The 18,987-nt window shown below is 38.6% G+C and overlaps 1 protein-coding gene across 4 annotated transcripts in view; it reads right to left on the reverse strand.

Annotated features, from left to right (window-relative positions):
- CSRNP3 (cysteine and serine rich nuclear protein 3) overlaps positions 1 to 18,987 on the reverse strand; it is an 87,415-nt gene that overhangs the window by 58,940 nt on the left and 9,488 nt on the right. The window contains exon 1 of one of the 4 annotated variants that reach the window (XM_015289743.4): positions 12,166 to 12,199. The exons of the other annotated variants lie outside the window; for them this stretch is intronic. The gene's annotated coding sequence lies outside the window, so the exon portion shown is untranslated. Of the gene's footprint in view, positions 1 to 12,165; positions 12,200 to 18,987 lie in introns of those variants that run through there. 4 annotated transcript variants of the gene reach the window in all.

Here is an 18,987-nt window from a genome sequence, read left to right on the forward strand (position 1 = left end):
TATAATTCAGTAGAAATGCATATTCACACAACCCTTAAAACCTTACTTGGCACCTAGAACTACTACATGACAAAAATCAGTATCTGTCACCAAGTACAGTTCAGCATGAAATGCTCAGCACTAGCAAATGCCCTCATTGTCAATTAGACTTTAGAGCATGAGGTACTTAGCATGTTTTAAAGCCAGGCCCTGCAAATACTATTCTGGGATCACTTAGCAATTTTAATTTATGCAGAAGTTTCTTGTGGAGCACTGAGAAAGTTCAGATATTCAGAGCAGTGGCACATACATAGACCATTTCCATTCATACTAGTGAAGTGCCATGGGATTGAATCTATCCTTGTGAACTTTGCTTTCTAACAATACTGTCCAATACAGTTGTTTCCCCTTCATTTAAAATATCTGACCTTTTTATCTCTACTTATGGAATATTTAATGAAAACAAGATCAAAATTCTTAGATCATGTTAATGCATTTAACAGGCTAAACAAGTTATTTTTTCCTATATCTTTAATTAAAAAAAAAAAAACTAGAAATTTACTGTCAGCAGCATTACTGATTGCATCCTTGTGATGTAATTAATTGCAAGATCTTAATTTAAAAGTTACCGATAATATCTGCTCTCTGACTATACTCATCAGTGGAAAGTTGCTGTAAATAGCTGGGGGGGGAAAAAAAAAATTAAAAAGCTGCTGCTTGGCGCTTCCAAGCATGTAGTAGCAAAAATTCTCATTCTTCTGAACATCACTTGCCTTCAGCTTCTACAAGCTGCCAGTTCAATTTAGTTTATAATGAACTATTTTCCTTCACTAAATTTCTTTTTACCTTTATGGATGTGTCTAATTGAGAGAAAAGATTTCAATATAGACATGGAATGCTATGATAATGCAACGTAATGATAAGAACAGATGCTGTATTATATGATCTTCAACATCAAACTTATCTGTCTGTAGAGCTTACTAAAAATTAAATAACAAATATATTAGGTTCTAATACTGTCAGTCACACCAACAGTTTTAAATGCATATGCCTGTCACGATCTTCTCAACTTCTTTTACTATTTACAAAAAAATTGTTTTCCTGAAAGGGATTTCTTCAGGCTCAAGACAGGACAAACAGCACATGCTCGGATCTCAACCTTTGCCCTTTTTTCCAAAAAATAAGTAACTATACGCTGCAAAGAAAATATTTCTATCCTGAGAACAAGGAAAGGGTCATCCTGTATCTCCTTACAGTTTATAATAACATCAGCAAAACAAACAAGCAAAAAGAAACAAACAAACAAACAAAAAACCAAAACCCACAACCTTCCTTAAATACCTTAAGTTATTAAGAAACAACAATTAACACAACCCCACTTAAAAAAAGAAAACCCACACACTGATACATTGAAAACCTAGAAAAATGGAAAAATGGAGAGGGGGCAGAAAACCCCAAAAGACAGAGTCAGAAATAACTCTTCCAAACTGCCCTCCATGTCCTCACTGTATCTCTTGTCAACCACCTTTTCCACTGCTTCCTGCAGAGCTTACAGCACCAAATTTGCGAACTCACAATTATTTCCATGGCAACAGCCTGCAATATCAAAACCAAAGGATTATAGCTTGACTGCAGAACAGGGTAAAGAAGCAGCTGGAGTGTGAGAAAGAAAATGCTTACACTGAAACATCTCAGTGAAAAGGCAGAAAGAGTAAGAAAAGGGCTGACAGAGTTTACCGTGCAATCAAAACCTAGGTCAAATCCACGTCTAAGTAGATTGAAATTGTGGCTACGGGAGACTTAAAGCTCCAAGTCCAAAGAAGCTCTGTCATAACTGCACTGCAAGGCAAAACTAATAGCTGTAATCATTACTAGTGTGCAGACTGTCACAAAGAGCTGATTTCATAGCCTGAAATGATTTCTAGACTAAAGCCTTTTTGCCAGACATTGTCTTCTGCAAGTACACCACACAGTGCCTAGATGACTAACATGCAACTTGCCCCTCAGTAAAGCTGTCACAGATGGTAAGAGACTCAGTAACCATAACTGTTTACAGATAGTAGCAGAAACAACTATTTTTATCAAGAAATAGTTTTAAATTTCCTTGCATTTAGCACAGCCCACATTTGCATCAAGCACCATGAGCTGGTAGCAGTAAAGCCATCTTATTAAGATTTCTGCAATGAACCCTACCATACAATTTCCAGGATCCCTGGAACTAACATACACATTAGTTCTAGACCCAGCTAGCTAATACTGTTAAGCCAGGGTACAAGGGAGCAGTGGAGAAACTGAGTATCACTATGAATAAAGGCGCTGCCACTTGTTTGTGATTTGTTGATTTGTGTGCCCCTGGTATCAAGTCTCTGCAGAAAAACACTAGATGGGGAAAGGAAAGGAAAGATACTTTCATTATTCAAAAGCATGGATATCATGCAGATGATATCTGTTTGTACACACTATGTACCAGCAGGAGATTCTTTCAAAATCACATCTGTACAAACAGCTGCCATTCCATAAGCCAATATTCTTCAGAAAGAAGCACATCTGCACAGGACTGAGGCATGTTGTCTGATGCATTTAACCCATACCTCATTTACACAGACATCACGCTACTTGTATCACATCCACATCTCCAGGAGCAATAAGCATGGTGATATACAGCTTGGTACTGCTTATTCAAGTGTTATTTTGTACTCTGTTGGTCACAGAACACATCCCAGTGGAAAACAGAGTAAAGCAGCAGTCTAACTTCTGACAGAAATGAAAGCACAAAGCTTGTGGTATCTGTAAAGGTTCCTGAAGTCCAGAATCAAGGAATGAGGATAGGAAACTCTAACTGAATTGTTATAACTAAATCTGTAGTTTCAGATTTTCAGGAGTCAAACTGAAGCAACTACAGTCACAAAGAAATCCAAACCCAGCCTGATCTTAAGACTATACAGGATCTGGGGACAAGACAAAACACCAGAGACTTATTTAAGTTGAACTTTTAATACATGAATGGAAAGTATAAGTCTGATGCAATACAGCAGCGTGTATATTCTGAAGGTGCATATTTCTGCATAGAATCCAGTACACAAGAAGTACGTGACTGTAGAAAACAAACATTATGCAGCTAAGAAGAGCAGATGTGTAGAACATATTAAAATTTGAATTAGGAAAGTAGTAAGTCACTATTTTCAGGCTCCGAGAAGGATAACGAGCTCCAGCCTTCAGAGGCAAATACTGAGACAACAACCCACTACAATCAGAGATCTACCACAGCAAACTGCCAGTTCGGGTGAAAACAGAAGAGTCCAATTAAAACCAGACATTTGTGGATAATTATTGAAGACCTGTCTAACAGCCAGAAGCTTTCCTGTCTGTTGATGTACGCTTCACAACAATGTCCTCTGCAGTGATGCAATGCAGCATCCTCTGCCAGACTCCTCACTGTGTTAATGGGGCACTAAAATGCACTAAGGCTAAGCAAAGCTGAGACAGATGGAGCAGTATCAGAACAAGGAAAATTGGCCACGTGTGCACTGTTGTGAGCTGTAGGTCTAACACCAATGCCTGACACAAAGAAGGATTCTTTGAGGAAAGGGCAACTTGCCATAGCAGAAGCATGACACGTGCCTGCTGGGAGAAGGACCTCTTTCTTAAACACCCCCATTCATCTTTCCTCCTTTTCCTCACACTGGAGAGAGTAGTGCTACAAAGAGAACGTAGCCAGGCCTGGGCCGGCAGGTTGCAAAGGAAGGCCTTACGGTGCCATGGCAACAGGCCGGCCCTGTGGTACCCAGCCTGAGCGAGGAGCTTGCAGCCAGTGGTACTGCTGGGAGAGAAAGTCCCACCTGAGTGCAGGCGTATTTAAATCGGTCACATCACCTGTACCCTACAGAGTAAAATAATGCAAAAGCCTGGGCAAATTGACTCCTTCTTGTGCTTGAAAGGGCTGAAGATTTTAGAAAACCATGGTAACCATCTCATTGCAGGAGTCCTTTAGAAAACAGGTATCTCCAGATACCAGTGAAAAGCCCCAGAAGAGCTGTGTTAGAATTGCTGGTGAGAGGAACAGAGGGGTGGCAATGCATTGCTTCCTGCAGTCCCAGGAGAAGCTTTTTCCTCGCCTGCTGCCCCTGAAAAACACACTGCCAAGCCACCTCCATACACTGTTAGCTATCACCCACAGTCCTTCACTGCAACCCACAAAAAAAAAAAAAAAAAAAAGCAAAACAAAAATACAATCCACAGAACAAGAAGTACCAGGTTGGGTAGGCAGCACGCAGAGCAGAAAAGGCTCTCCTCCTAACTTGTACTTCTGCTATTGCTTTGACATGTGCTAAAAGATACTAAGAAAACAGACAACAAGCTGTGATATGGAAATAGGGAATTCAGAAAATCTTTGCTTCATGACAAAGAGACACTCCTCCTAGTCACAATTTACAGAGAAATGACTGTGTTGCAAAATTCATCACTAGATATATATACAGCTTATATGTCACCATATGGGTAACTGACGTATGGAACATACCTGCGAAGACAGACATAAGTATGTATCAATGTACCACAGGTAACAGCCTAAACACAAAATCAAAGAGATACAAAATAATGAAATAGGTCTCTGTTTCAGATCATGCGTCTTCATGTTTACTACAGGAAACAGATACTGCCTAAAGCTCCAGTAAGAAAAAGAACAAACCCCAAACAAACAAACAAACAAAATAAATGAGAGAAAAAGTCCAAGAACACAAAGGCATTTCGGTTAAAAAAAGAAATCCAAATAATTTCTTCTTTCATTCACTCATGAAACCTTATTTTGAACTGATTCTTTACTGAGAGCTGATCACATCCATAATAAAATCTACTTGGATAAAAATTCTTATCTGGAAATAAAAATAAATGGCAGGCAAACAAAGACTTCATACATGGGTAACACAGCATCTTGCCTTGTCTCAAATGTATCAACTGGAAGCAAGGAAAAAATTAGACAAGGTCTGGAGTAGCAATACAGATCTGCTTCTGAACAAAAACATCTCCTATGTAGATGACTGCAAGCAGAACAGGAGGATGCAGAAAACAGATGTTACGCATAAAACATTACTGCTCAGTACTCATCACAAACAACTCCCACCCACTGGCCAGTCAGCATGTGCTGTAAGATGCTAGGAAGACTTGGCAAATCATTTCACAGTTAAATCATGAATATTGACGCCCACAAGCAGAGATGTTTGGATTATTTGTTGTGATTAATATTCTTTTTGCATTTAGGTTTATTTATTAGATCACAAACAAAACTTGATATATTTTTAAGATATTTCTCTAACCTGGAAAGCATCATTAAGATTTGGTCATGAACTAATCAAGGCATTTGCTTGGTTACACAAATAACACTTGGTTATTTTGCTCTTTGTACAGCTAATAGTTTTTAAAGGAGAAAAAAAAAGAGTCAAAACTGAAAGCATCTATAGTGACAACGTCACTCACACAAAGAATACCATTTGCTTGTGAAAATGACTATTCATGTAAAGGACTGCATTAATGCAGACACAAATCCATTTGCATGAATGCTTGCAAACAGTGAACAGCAGAGGTACAAGAACATGAATCAAACAGCTGTTCAGAATTCAAATTTATGTTTGCAATACATGTTTCCATGTATTTGGCAGCTCTAATCGCAAGCACCAGTTGTCAGAGGTAGGCTCTGATAATTTCACAAGTGCAATCTGTAAAAATTAAAAACACACAGCGGGATAATTCCACTTAGAGACTACTGTGTGGGCACACGGAATACCATTAGTATAATCTTATTCATGAATTGGTGCCTACGGCAGGGGTCAGTTACACAGACATAAACTAGGAAAAGGCTTTGCTTGCTTCAGACTAGCTAAACCTACAGCACTAAGTAAATCCTATAGGAATATGGCTGTGCAATTCAACCTGGGGAATCTGTTCCAATACTGCAAGCTAAATCCTGCCAAGCCTGCTCTTTGCAGGGTGTCTATACCATCGCTTTAGAGAACTCCTGATTTCACACTTGAGCACTAATCCATGAATCTTCCAGACTGCCTACACATTGTTGCACGCTCCACTGTACACTCAAACTAGCTCCACTGGCAATGAACTTAGAATGCCAAAGGGATGCTGGCATATGCTCACCCTCCTGTCTACATTGTATGGATGTAACAGTGAATGGCAGTTCTGTACCCCTTCGTTCTGCACAGCATCTCACAAAGTCCTATACACACCAAGTGTGCAAACACCCTCCATTTACCACCTAAATACAAAATGTTCGTATACAGCAGCATTAAAGCAACCTTCTGATGTATGAGTTCAACAGCTACAAGAAACACACACAGTTCTGCAAACAGAAGAAAATTCTAGGCTAGCTCTCCTGGGCCTTCTCTCAGCATGCTCCCTGAAGAGCAAAGAGAGATGAGTAAAAGGCAGAGCTAATTCAACCAGACATCCAGGAACTCTGCATTCAGCTGCAGGGTGCAACCTGGCAGAAATGGATTCGGAGGCACTCAACAAGAGAGAAGGCTTTCCCATGCAGATGAGATTTGCCCATAGAAGCTGTACACTCTGACACTGTTTCACTCGTAACTGTTTTCTAAGTGAGTTGTTGCATCAGAAGCCACTTCCAACAGAGCAAAAGACGCATAAAGGGCACTGAGTCCTACAGGCAAACAGGAGATACAGGAGAAAGACAAGCTGCAGCTGGGTCACAAATTCAGGCTCATGACACCTAACCTTCAGATCTAAGTCATCTAAGAGAATGTTAGCTGGGTTTATCACAGGATCCTCACCAAAGTTTTCAGGTAATATCACCAAAGACCTGGTGCTGATCAGTTCTCTTCTGTAAAGTTTTAAGGCTTGGTGATGAAATCTCACTAATTAAAATCTTCTCATAAAAAACATTGTGGAAGATTTTCTCCCGCTTCTGTTTGAAGAAAACCAAACCAAAAAGAAAAAAAGAAAAAAAAGAAAAAGAAAAACAAACCAATGCAATGTATTTGGCCTCCCTTACTGAAGTAACTTTACCCCCAGAAGAAACTTTCAAACTCCTATGTGGGCTCCCAGAAAAGGCTTATTATTTTTTAGACTGCTCTGCTGAAGGACAGGGTGTGGCAGAGCTCTGGCTAGGAGCCATCACCCACCCACAAAATCGAAATGTGGGAGAAAGAGCCAGATTCTGCCGTAGGTCCTACTGACTTCTACAGATACACAGCCTTATAAAGAACAAACACAAAGATGATGGGAAGAAATGCTCGATCTGTTATATGGAACATGGCACGCTAGCAACCATCCTTATTGCATTTCTTTGCAAAAAGACAGTATCTGGTTTGCTGAGCCTCTCCCTAGCATTCCCTGCCTGGAATGAGTCTGAGCCCAGCAGTGGGAATTTTAGCATGCTTTTGGAGCAGAGCTTTTGCAATAAGCTGCTTCCAGCAACTTGAGGAGCGGTGGGGCCTAGGTCTGTAGTGGAGACTGGAAATGCCAATAGCTTATAGAGTGCTGGAGATGAGTATTCTTTAATTTAAATTTTATCCACATTAGTAGGCAGTAACATCATTAGGCACACTGAAACCACTCTCATACAGTTTCAGTAGTGAACTTGCACACTGTTCTTTTGTGAACATCAATTTTGCACACTGCCAGATGATGTACAGCACAAGATGGCAGGATACTTTGTACAGCTCAGTATGCACCTGCCAAAGCATACTATGGACACAACTGGAATATGCCAAAACAGCCTTCAGAGCTCTCCAGCCAGCATGCAACAGGGAGCAAAGCAGCATGAATTTAAACACACAGCCTGGCTGCTCGTTCACCATCACTAAAAGCTAGCAGAGACAGCATGAGTTCAACGGCTCTTCCTTCAGCCCCATGATCTCTGCATTGTGGTAGTGCTTCTTCTCAAATCTGCAGCATCTGCCAGAGTTTTAATAAGCAAACAAATAGAACATCTGAACTCAATAAATAAATAAATAAATAAAACTATCACCAATGTAAGCAACTCCGAACTGTTTTCCTCTTTTACCCAAAAAGACATGAGCAAACTCTTCCAGCCTAATGGTGTACATGTGGATGGGGGCATGTATGTGTATATGTGCATGGACAAAATTTAACAAAGGATCACTTTTTTTTTTTTTTTTTTTTACCTTGCTCCTGCAGTAACTATTGACGTTAGTAGTGCTACCTATATGTAAGAAGATAAAAATGTCTAAGAGATGCAAGGTTAGAAACAAGAAACAGAACAGTTGATATTTTCTAGCAAGGGGGAATACCAAATGTAGTAATGTAATCTGTCTAATATAACCTATGCGGTCTGATGCCAGAACTATTAATTTCTCTTTTTTTTTTTTTTTTAAACACAATCAAATAATGCAGAAAATAAAACTAATCTGGAAAAAAACCTCAGCTCATATGTCTACGACTTGCTAATGAAAAGGAAATGATGCAGTATTCTCTCCATGTTATCATCACTACTTCCACAAATTGGGCACAGTGACATACAATGTGCAACAACTTTACTCACTACTTTTTCAGCAGCTGGCAAGTTCTGCTTCTATATCCAGAAATCAAAGGACTCCTGTGACATTGGCACAACTCAGCTACAGCTGTAGAACACACACATTACTTCCAGTAACTTATCACATTCCTCAAATAACGTTCAGATTTCTTATCTCCATGGAATCTTAAATTACATAAGGTTTTTAATTTTAAAGACACCTGGCTTAGCTCAATACAAAAACGAACAAACAAACAACAACAAATAAAACAGTATTCTCAACAAGAAGGCCTGCTATGATTAATTTTTATTGTCCTCACAGAAAATTTTCTATAATCCACTTAATAATCTTCCTTATGAATATGTTAAAACTCTCGTAGAATTAAAGATACTGGATCCTTTCCTCTTACTCATTTCAATTAATAAAACCAAGTATTCAGCTCTCCCTTTAAATGACCTTTGGTACTTGTGTTGTCAGCTAAAAATGGATTTTAGTATTAATTTGCAGAAGATTAATTATTTATCTGCTTAACAATACTTTGTAATATTTTATTGTTGCCTTTGAGACACTGCAGAACAGGAAAAATACCTCATTTAATGCTGAAAAATAAATGAATCAGTGATTTTGATCCATGCCACAACGAAGCACATACATTATCTAAAAATAAGAATAAAAATAAGAGGCGGCATATTTTGCCCACCACACAGCATTTAGGGAAGGTTTGTCATTTGTTCTGTTTGCTCAGCACAATCAGGAATCCATCCAATGGAAAAGAAGAGAGAAAAAAAGAAATGATTATTATTTTTCATATGTATCGAATATCAGCTAACAAGAAAAATAGTTGTAACATGTACAGGAAATCAATAAGGAAGAATTGGATGAAAAAAGAAGTGGATTTGATTCTTTAAAGAGTGAAGTATTCCATGAATGATGGCTAAGAAACTATTTCTTGCTTACAGCAAGTAAGTGATTGTGATTTTTTTTTTTTGACTTTTTTTTAAGGTAATTGAATATTTAATTTAAAATCATTTGTATGACATTTCAGTCACTTACCCACGTAACTGATGAGGATGTCTTCACTAGAGGTTTTGTAATAAATTAAAAAACATATTTTACTTGCACAGAGTTAGATTAGAAAAGTAGGGCTTAAACATACCCTTCATACCATCCATCTCACTGGGAGTAAGCCTGTCTGTCTGCATCCTCAAATATTGCACAAGGCACACACTCACACCCCCAACCCTCACCACGAGCTGTTTTTCCAGATTGCTGCCTGCTTTCAAGTTCTTCAGCAATCCTGCCCCCCACTCACGTACTCCCTTCTCAGGTCTGCGAGCACAGTTAATGAGGTTCTCTCATTTCCACACCACTGGTGAGTTCCAGCAGCAGCTGACTGGGAATACTGGATAGAACATATCTTTAGTTCAGGTATAATACACGAATCATTAGGGAACTTCGGAACTAGTGACTACACACAACAGTTTTATCCAGTATCTTTCACATTGTCATTATTAAGTAGGTATTTTTAGCCAGCAAAAGCCAAATCCATCTGCAGCAGTGGCGTTTCCAAGGAGACAGAATCATTTAAATACATGTGGAACTAGATCTTTGTTTTCATCAACTCCTCGCTGTGACTGGAGCTGGTTTGAGTCAAACTTCTCATTTTGGGAAAAGAAAAAGGGGGGAGTGTGATTGGAATAAATAAACTCGGGATTGTAATTCAACATTTTCCTTGTAGATTCAGATATATATCCACTGCTTGCAAATAAAAAACAATGGGATGCAACTCGTCTGTTTTTCAGTCATTCTTATTTATCAGTGTTCACACTGCAATATATACAGAAATAGCTTCTCAGTTATTTAGAATCATTTTGTAAATCACTATACTATATTGATTTTTTTGCTTGCTGGTTTAGCAAACTTACATCAGGCTCCATTCTAGAAATGGCTAGAAGATGCTGGCAGCTGGGAAGGTGTGTGAATAAGTGGGTAAAAGACAGAGCTTCTTCCACTCCTCTTTAGTGCTCAGCAAGAATTTCATTGGCTTTCTCCAGCTTGTCTTTAATAAAATCAGTTTAAGAATTTCAGGTCTTCTCTAAGTGAATTCGCTCTAAATGAACAGAACAAAACTGGATACATGCATTTACTGATTTTAATTCCTGAAATCTAGTAAAGCTCAATTCCAGTATTCCAACAGAGTCTAGCTTTATAAACATACAACCATATACACTAAAACCAAGAAGAAAGCTTCTAATCCTTCCTCTTATTTCAGCTCTTTATACATGGACTGTGACTACAACAACAAAAAAAACCCTTACTGAGTTTCTAGTGGAGTGGAAAGATGAACAATTAAGTCATTAAAAACTAGTTGTTAATGAAATAACCCTCCCAGTTCCTCTGGCAAATGATTAATCTAGAATACTGTATTTTAAGATACAGACAAGTGTCACAAAAATTAACAACTGCTTAAGGAGCAATCACTCTATATAATTTAAAAAGGAATAATAGAAGAGTATATAAAAGAGTAAATACTGAAAGTTGCTTAAAATTAGGCATTTCTCAGTTCATTATCATTAACTTCAAGAAACGTCAGGAAAAAAAAAATCATGTTGGAAATATATAATGGTTACTGGAATACTTGCAGTAGCTTCTTTAAGATAATTATGAGATTAAACACAGCAAAAATATAGTTACCTAAAATAAATGAATTCCACAAATTCCTACTGTAGTAATTCCATCACTAATGTGAAATAACATAAATAATTGTTTGCTTAAAAAAAAAAAAGGTATACACTGGCAACAATTTAAGCACAATTCATTTATGTCAATAAAGATTTCTGCTTCAAACAAGCATAATGAGGTGCTGTAGTATTACGCCTATTTGCTACATGTGACACATGCAGAACTGAGTCAGGAGGGAGTTGACACATTTAAATCCTCTCCCCGTACAGAAAATTCTGTGTCCAAATTCTTCAGTGGGACCAAGACTTCCCTCTGTAATTCTAAACCCTCAAATAACATACCTCAGTAAATAAGCCTGTTTTCTGCACTAAGTTACTTATTATACTAACAAATATTTTACTACTTACTCTTCACCATCCCAAATTTCTGTGAACTAAAAGCTGCTGCTAACATATGAGGTCTGTAGAATGAGTTTCATACAGTTAATTAAATTTGGTATGCAGCTGCAATAGATAAATCTTGTAATACCGATCTTGTATGTGTAATTTAATTACATGCATTTTTATGAAATAATTTTATGATTGAATTATAAACCACATAAATTTTCAACACAAAAATAAAGGAAAAATCCATGAAAGAACCTTCACTCTTTTCAGATCTACCTACGTTGTTTTGCTGCTGGTAGCATACGCTGTATTTTCAACAGCAACTCCATCACACAAAAGATCTCTCATCCTATAGCCTTATGAACAACTTCAGCATCAATGCCTATACTGTCATATGAGAAAGTTCTCAAACAGCATCAGGGATATCTAGGATTCCCCTATGGACCTCAATTAATTTGAAATCTCCTAGAAAGCAGGAGTAATAAACTCAGACACTGCTTTGAAGTCAGTAACGAGGAACAAACAGTAAGATTCTTGCACATGCATGTTTGTTAGCCACAAAATATTGTGGCAAGGATCAAGAACAGCTGCTCAATATAGGATTTTTTCTCCCTTACCTGTAAACTGGTTTTCTGTGTTTCAGCTGAGTGCAGAATGAAAGGTTTACTCCTCCTTTTTTTCCATCCATCAGATAGCAGTCATCCAATAACTGAAGTCATCCTGGCATCCTCTGGAACATGCTCTCTCCTCTCTCCCCTATTTCCCGCTCCCCACCCCCATCTGCATCCTAGCAAAATGGGAAAACAGCAAGGAAAACGTACAAAAAAAAGCATATCTGAAAAATAGTTCTAAGAAGCTACTTAGTAATCAGTAAGGACACTCTGTACTGAAAGGTAATGACGAAATTTAAAGACGAGGAAAAAAAAAAGACATCTCTATTAATAACCTTCAGTTCCTCTAGTGAATAGCAATTCTCCCCCTTCAGCTCCTTTCTCTAAGAAAAAACAAGCAAGCAGCTGTAGGAATACTTACTGCCTATATACATTCTTTGATACTGACTCAGCTCTGCAGATTGTCATTGAAGAGTGCTGCTGTGCTTTTAAGAAATTTTGTGATTATCAAAGTAACAATGCTGCTTTTACACAAAGCAAGATTCTGAATTCTCAATGCAAATTACAATTCAGAGATTGATGACAGTAATTTCCTACTACTCTCCAACTCTGTAAAGCAATACCAATTGTACAGACTAAAAATAACACTATGGTTTTGAGATATGCAGCATCAGAAGTTCTGAGGCCAAAATAATAGAGGGCGGAGAGAACACAGATTTTCTGTGGCTTTAATTTTTACCAAACTGTAGCTGTACTTCAGCAATTTTAGTATCCCCAAGCATCAGCTAAATACATTTTCTTTCTGTTTGAGACAGTATTCACAAAATATCTGAAAGAGAACAATTGCTACTAACATTTTCCTTGAAGCTTTATCTATATAAAGCTCTACCTATGTAAGCTGTGCTTATGCATCTTTATTACTTATTTCATAGAATCATAAGATACCGAGTTGGAAGAGACCCACAAGGCTCATTGACGCCAACTCCAATAACCCAAATCTAACACCAAAAGCCAATGCTCTAGGTGAAGTCTGCCCACACAAAATTTTCTACCTAAATAGGAATTCATATGCAAAAAATGAGTCGATGAACAATTTTCAATTTTTTGTGCCTCAATTCTATTACTAAGTCTACTTGCAGCCTGTTAAATTCATGACAAAGTGTTTTCCAAGACAAACTGCAAAGCGAATTTTGATTTTCTACATATCCAAATCAAATGGGTATCAGCTCAGTTGAAGACAAGAGCATTAAGTTCATTTCATTAGAGTTTAAAATCAAAATAATGAATGAGACTTCACTGACACATCAAAGTACTTGTGTTCTAGGATTTCCCTTTGAAAACAAAATATTAAGAAGAGGAAGCTGGCAAATACCTTTCTGTTTACAAACTTCTATTTGCTGCCACAGATTTCCATTTAAATTAACTGTGAATTCCTTTAAATAAGAGCATCCATCTTCACTGGATTATTGATCTTTAACTGTAGTGAGACCATTCGAATTAGCATACTCCCACTGTAAAGTGATAGCTGTTTTAGCTTCTGGAAAATCTAGCTGTCAGCCTCATCATCATGAACTGCCAGTGGATCCTGTGCGTAACACTCAGATTCTTTAAGACATCTACAAGCAAATTAGCTCAATTTAACAAAAAACTTTACCTCAATGCCTAGAAAAATGGGAATTCATTCCTGCAAATGTTTGAAATTACAATAATTATTAGATGTCTAATCCAGAAAAATCCGTAAGATTCTTTTTTAGTGGTATACAAATCTCAGGAACACTGAGGAAAGTCTGAGCAGACATTTTCACTGAAGAGCAATGAGCTGGAAGATATCTCCAACTTTACTTTGTTATCTGCACAGATAAGCTTAAAGTTGAACACCAAGGCTTCACCCCTCTACTGGCTTAACTGCTGAGAGAGATGCAAGGAGATAGAAACTGTAGACTCACAACTGGTTTTAATATAAGACTTTTCAATGCAGATGCGAGGTGCTTTGTTGTTCCAACCCTGAAGCACTATTTTTACTCAGAGAGAAACGGGCAGTATACACAGACAAGTCAGGATTTCTTGCAAGTGCCTGTCAAGCAATAAGGGAGTTATTAACAAAACCAACCAAATAAAACTCAGCCTTTAAAACAGTCCCAGACTGAAGCAACTATTAAGACAGTCAATCTTCAAAAAGAAACAGCAAGTAGCCTTGCTCCAAAAAACAAACAAACAAAAGGTTATAATTATGTAGGCTGTTGTTTCTCCCACACTTTACAAGACACGTACACGCAAACTTCCTCAGCAGAGTGGTGTTTGTGCTATCTATCTAGCCTGCATTTGGCAGTTTCTTCTAATTTCTACTTAACATCCAGATAGACCTTGTGAGATTTGCCCTGTTTTGCACACCAAAAATAAAGCCATTTGCTTGATAAATATGTTTTAGATATATGAAATGCAATTCTATTTGTATGCCTTGCCCTGAGCACAATCTCCTGTCCTGGGGGTTTGGATGCACAAAGTGGTCTACTGTGGGCTTGAGCATCCTTTGCCAGGAAGCTGCTTTTAAATGAAGCCTCTTGTCCTCGGCCATGCCCAAGCTATGCTACAACCATGCAGCAGCCATGCAGTACCCAATCACATGTCCGAGAGGCCAAATATGGACTCATCTCCAGGGACCTCAGGCCCACTGGGTGGCCGCAGCCTGCTGGGCTCATCAGGCTGCCAACCCTCCTCTGTGCTGAGGCTCTGGGTGCCTGCTGGGCCCTGCCTACTGCTGTCTGAGCGCTACCTTCTAGTCCTTTTGGAGCTGCCCCGCCACACCCGGCCATGGTGGCTGAACCAGGCCAGCCACTTCCACTGCCAGAATCTTAACTAACTTTTCCAGCTCTGCATAACTATCACTAAACTAATCAGTTGCATATATGCAGAGACGAAGAAAAGGAAAATGCATCCTTTTTGAACCAAGGCCTATACCTAGTTTGTGCTGCGACTCAAGTAATTACTGGGGGTTTATAACCATTCAGCCATTTCAGCTTTTTTTGAACTTTTTCAATTTCTACTTTATGCTTCTTAATATACACATTTTATTTGATGTTTTTTTTTCTAAAACGACTACACTGGACAAAAGAAAAGCTTCATTAGGAAACAGACTCCTGAAAAGACTTTCTTTACTTCTCCTTTTCCTCATCAACTCTGTTGCCACTAAAATATTTTCTTCCACTCTTTTTGGCTCTACGAAAACTAAAGCTTCTTTTAGCAATCCCTTTATGGAGGGGTGACATCTTGAAGGATCACCTCCTTTATGAAGAGGAACAAAAAAAAGCTTCAGAGAAAAAAATTTAGGAAGCGTATACAAATTACACCTCAGTGGTCTCCTCTGCTTTACCATATAATGGTACTGACAAACTAAATTAAAAGAAATAGCGGAAAAAAAAAACGACAGAAATAAAAGCCATATTTATCATAATGCTTTTAGACATCCCTGATTGTAAAGGTCAACTGACACAGCTTAGTGAGTAATTAGAATCTCATAGAAATCTCCTGTATTTCATAACAACCTGATTCTTTCTGGAATATCCTTCCTCAGCCTCTTTCTTTAGCAGAGCTAATCGTTCCACTCTCCTCCCTCTGTAGGCTCTATCAGTAATCCCATTTTCCTTCTCTTTAGGCCTTATGCTTCCCTTTATTAACAAAGATTTTCAGCTGTTCTATTTCATCTAATAAAACAGATTTTTTTTTCCTCTTTCTGCTTTATTCTATCCCTTATCTAGTCCATGCCTCCTTAGTGCACATGCCAATTTCCTTCCCAGAGCCATGAAGGATTTACTTATCTAAAGACAGAGCAGTTAAAATTCTTTAAAGATAAATCAAAAGTGAAAACCACAACAATGTTTGACATCAAAGAAGATCACTGGTTTGTAAAGCTCTGCAGCCAGTTTTTCATTAGCGGTCCTTACTTTACACGTACATCCAAAGCAAGCCAAGACTGCCTTTTCTTTCTGCAGCCTGGCATAGGATGTGCTGCGTTTCTCTGTTTTCATATTTAAGATGCTGGGCAGCACATTGCACACCAGTTTGGTTTATCCTGAAATGCAAACCTTTTGTGAGTAGAAGAGAAAGAAAGAGAAGAGATGGTCAGGGGATAAAGGTACATCGGAGAACTCTGATTATTGCTATCACCTCTTTTCATCTCCACTTGACGATCCACTTAGGCAGTCATAAAGCAGGTGACTTCCAGCAGCCACCTCACCTTATGTAACTTTTTGATAGTTGATCACACAGTCTTTCTTTACAAACTAATTACTGTACATCTCTCCTGTAAAGTGTGAGGGCAGCTCAGGCACACTGTTTAATGAAGACGCAAACAGAGGCTGATACTTGGAGAAAGCCAGTCAGACATTTGAGTCTTGGCAACTTGTTCATCAGGATTAGGCATTTGGTTAAGAATGGTTGCTGCTACCTGAGTCAGGAGCAGTAGAGTCATCAGCTCACCTAGAAATGCAGGAAGCAGTCATGTCTCCAACAGCATAATGGCTGTCCTGAAACACTGTTACAATGGCATCAGATAAAACTTCACACAGGTGGTCTAGAAATAAAAATCTTATTCATCATTCTACCAGCAAGATTCCTGGAAGATACTTTATGTACCACATATTAGATTTATTAAATCTCCTGAGAGGAGAGAGACTTTGTAATGCTTTGATTCTCAGTGCCCTACATTGCACCGGTCTGTCATGACTGGAATGTGTAGTTTGAAATACAGGCCTAGAGCTCTGCTCACACTCCAGATATCCATGGGTCCCCAGGCACTCACATGCAGGCTCTATTCTTCCTTAGGAATTTCATTTTTTGCAGTCAGACTATTAAAAACAAAAATACATACATAATAACATTCCTCCCCCACCAAAAAAAAAAAAAGTCCAAACAAATCAAAACACACCACTCCAGGAAAAATGCATCTGCCACTATGAACTGATAGTAGCAGGGTTAGGAGAGGCTCCTGAAAACACTGAGAGCGTGCTGCCACTCTGGGAGATGCTGTCAAGTAATCTGAACAGCAGTGCTGAAAGATCTGTCAGCAGAACAGCATAGGGCAGCATGCCTAGTGGAAGCTAAGAAAGCCCGGCACAGAGCATTCTTTAGGCATCATAGATGATGCAGCCCAGGATGGACAACCACTGTCAGTGCCTGGATGGAAGATCTGCTGTGGAACTAAAGTCCAAAATGACCAAGAACCTGCCTACACTAAAAATGACTCACATGGCTAGGAGCCGGGAGTTGCACCAATGGCTTACATAGTTTACAACAGAAAAAGATCCAAACTCTCAAAAGATTTTGTTTCAAAGATAGAGGACAAAAAACAAGAAAAAAACAAAAACGAAAAAAAAAAACTTGCACAAAGGTCTGCTTTCATTTTTAAATCCCTCATGCAACAAACAATATATTTGAAAAGGGGGAAAAGAGCAACAGTCATCATCATCCAGTTAATGTACATCTGAGAAGCTGTGGGGGTGGAAACAAAGGTGGATCAGGTATTTCCTCTTACATATACACTGGGATCAGCTGTTGCTGAACCCATATTATCACTACAAAAAGCCACATCCAACATATCCAGGATGCTTCACAAACCAACTAATTTCCTTCCTACCAGGAAAAACATTTTCTACCGATACCTCTGAATTGGAATTTCTGAATTCCGAGTTTTGACTTCCTTAAATCCAGAATAGATTGCCAACTCCCTTCTCTTTTTGTAAAATGACCATTCTAGAAAAGCAGCTATTACAATGGACAAAAAGTGCTTCTGTAGCTCCCAGGAACATCTGAAATCTAAGCAGACACTTGCAGACAGATCCTTGAAAAGATATGGGTTAAGCACTGCAAGGCAACAACACAACTATCTGAATTTCACAGCCACTGTTGATTCCCTGCAGCAACTCAGAACCCAGCATCAATAAGGAACGTCCCAGTATGGTCCCAAGAAGAGCAAACACCAACATAAGAAAAACAAGAAGGTGAAGAGTGTACTATGTACTCATCAGTGCGCACTCAGTGCTGCTGCCTGGAAAAATTCTGCTTGGTCAAAAGAACTGGAACCCAATCACATTTTGCTATGAAACGGAGGCCAAGCTTGCTCACATTTCCTTAACTTGAAACTGCATCCACTACAAGGAAATTGTTCATGATTTATGACTGACAGCAAATGGAGAGTTGAGGTTTCTTTCTCACAATAGGTGGACAGATGCCATCATGTCATAGCCTTAGACATCACCAAGGCACATAGGATTTCAGCAAGCCAAGTTTTAAATAGTGAGAGGCTACCACGTAGAACATGTGCGAATCTCTGAACAAACTAGAACTCTGAAATCAGAAATATCACCATATGAAAATGCAGCAGACATACAAGTTATACTGGCTTAAATGCCCTACTGACTGCACTTACCGAAGCCTGAAGGGATGACTTGCTCAGGCTGGAGAAGAAGACAGATAATTACTGGCGATGCACAGCAAAAACACACCGCCCTATACTTCAAGAATCTGCACAGCTTCAAGAAAGAACAGGATTATTATTTTACATTTAGGCAATTTTACTTTTTAATAGAACCTAGAAGACCATGCCATCCCTGGAGCAGCTCTGCCTAACAGCATTTGTTCCAGTTTAAAAGAGTAAGAAACCAAGCCTGTTTTATATGAGGATGCTAAAGAGTGGCCACATGGGTCAGTGGATCTGACACTTGACAACATGTTACTTTAGGTGGAATTTTCAAAGGGCTGTAAAAACTATTCGAAGATAGTGAGAACAAAAAAAAAAAAAAAAAAAAAAGAATATATTGCTTTGTCAACGGC

This window comes from Gallus gallus, chromosome 7 (genome assembly GCF_016699485.2).
Source record: "Gallus gallus isolate bGalGal1 chromosome 7, bGalGal1.mat.broiler.GRCg7b, whole genome shotgun sequence".
In the NCBI taxonomy this organism is placed as follows: Eukaryota; Metazoa; Chordata; class Aves; order Galliformes; family Phasianidae; genus Gallus; species Gallus gallus.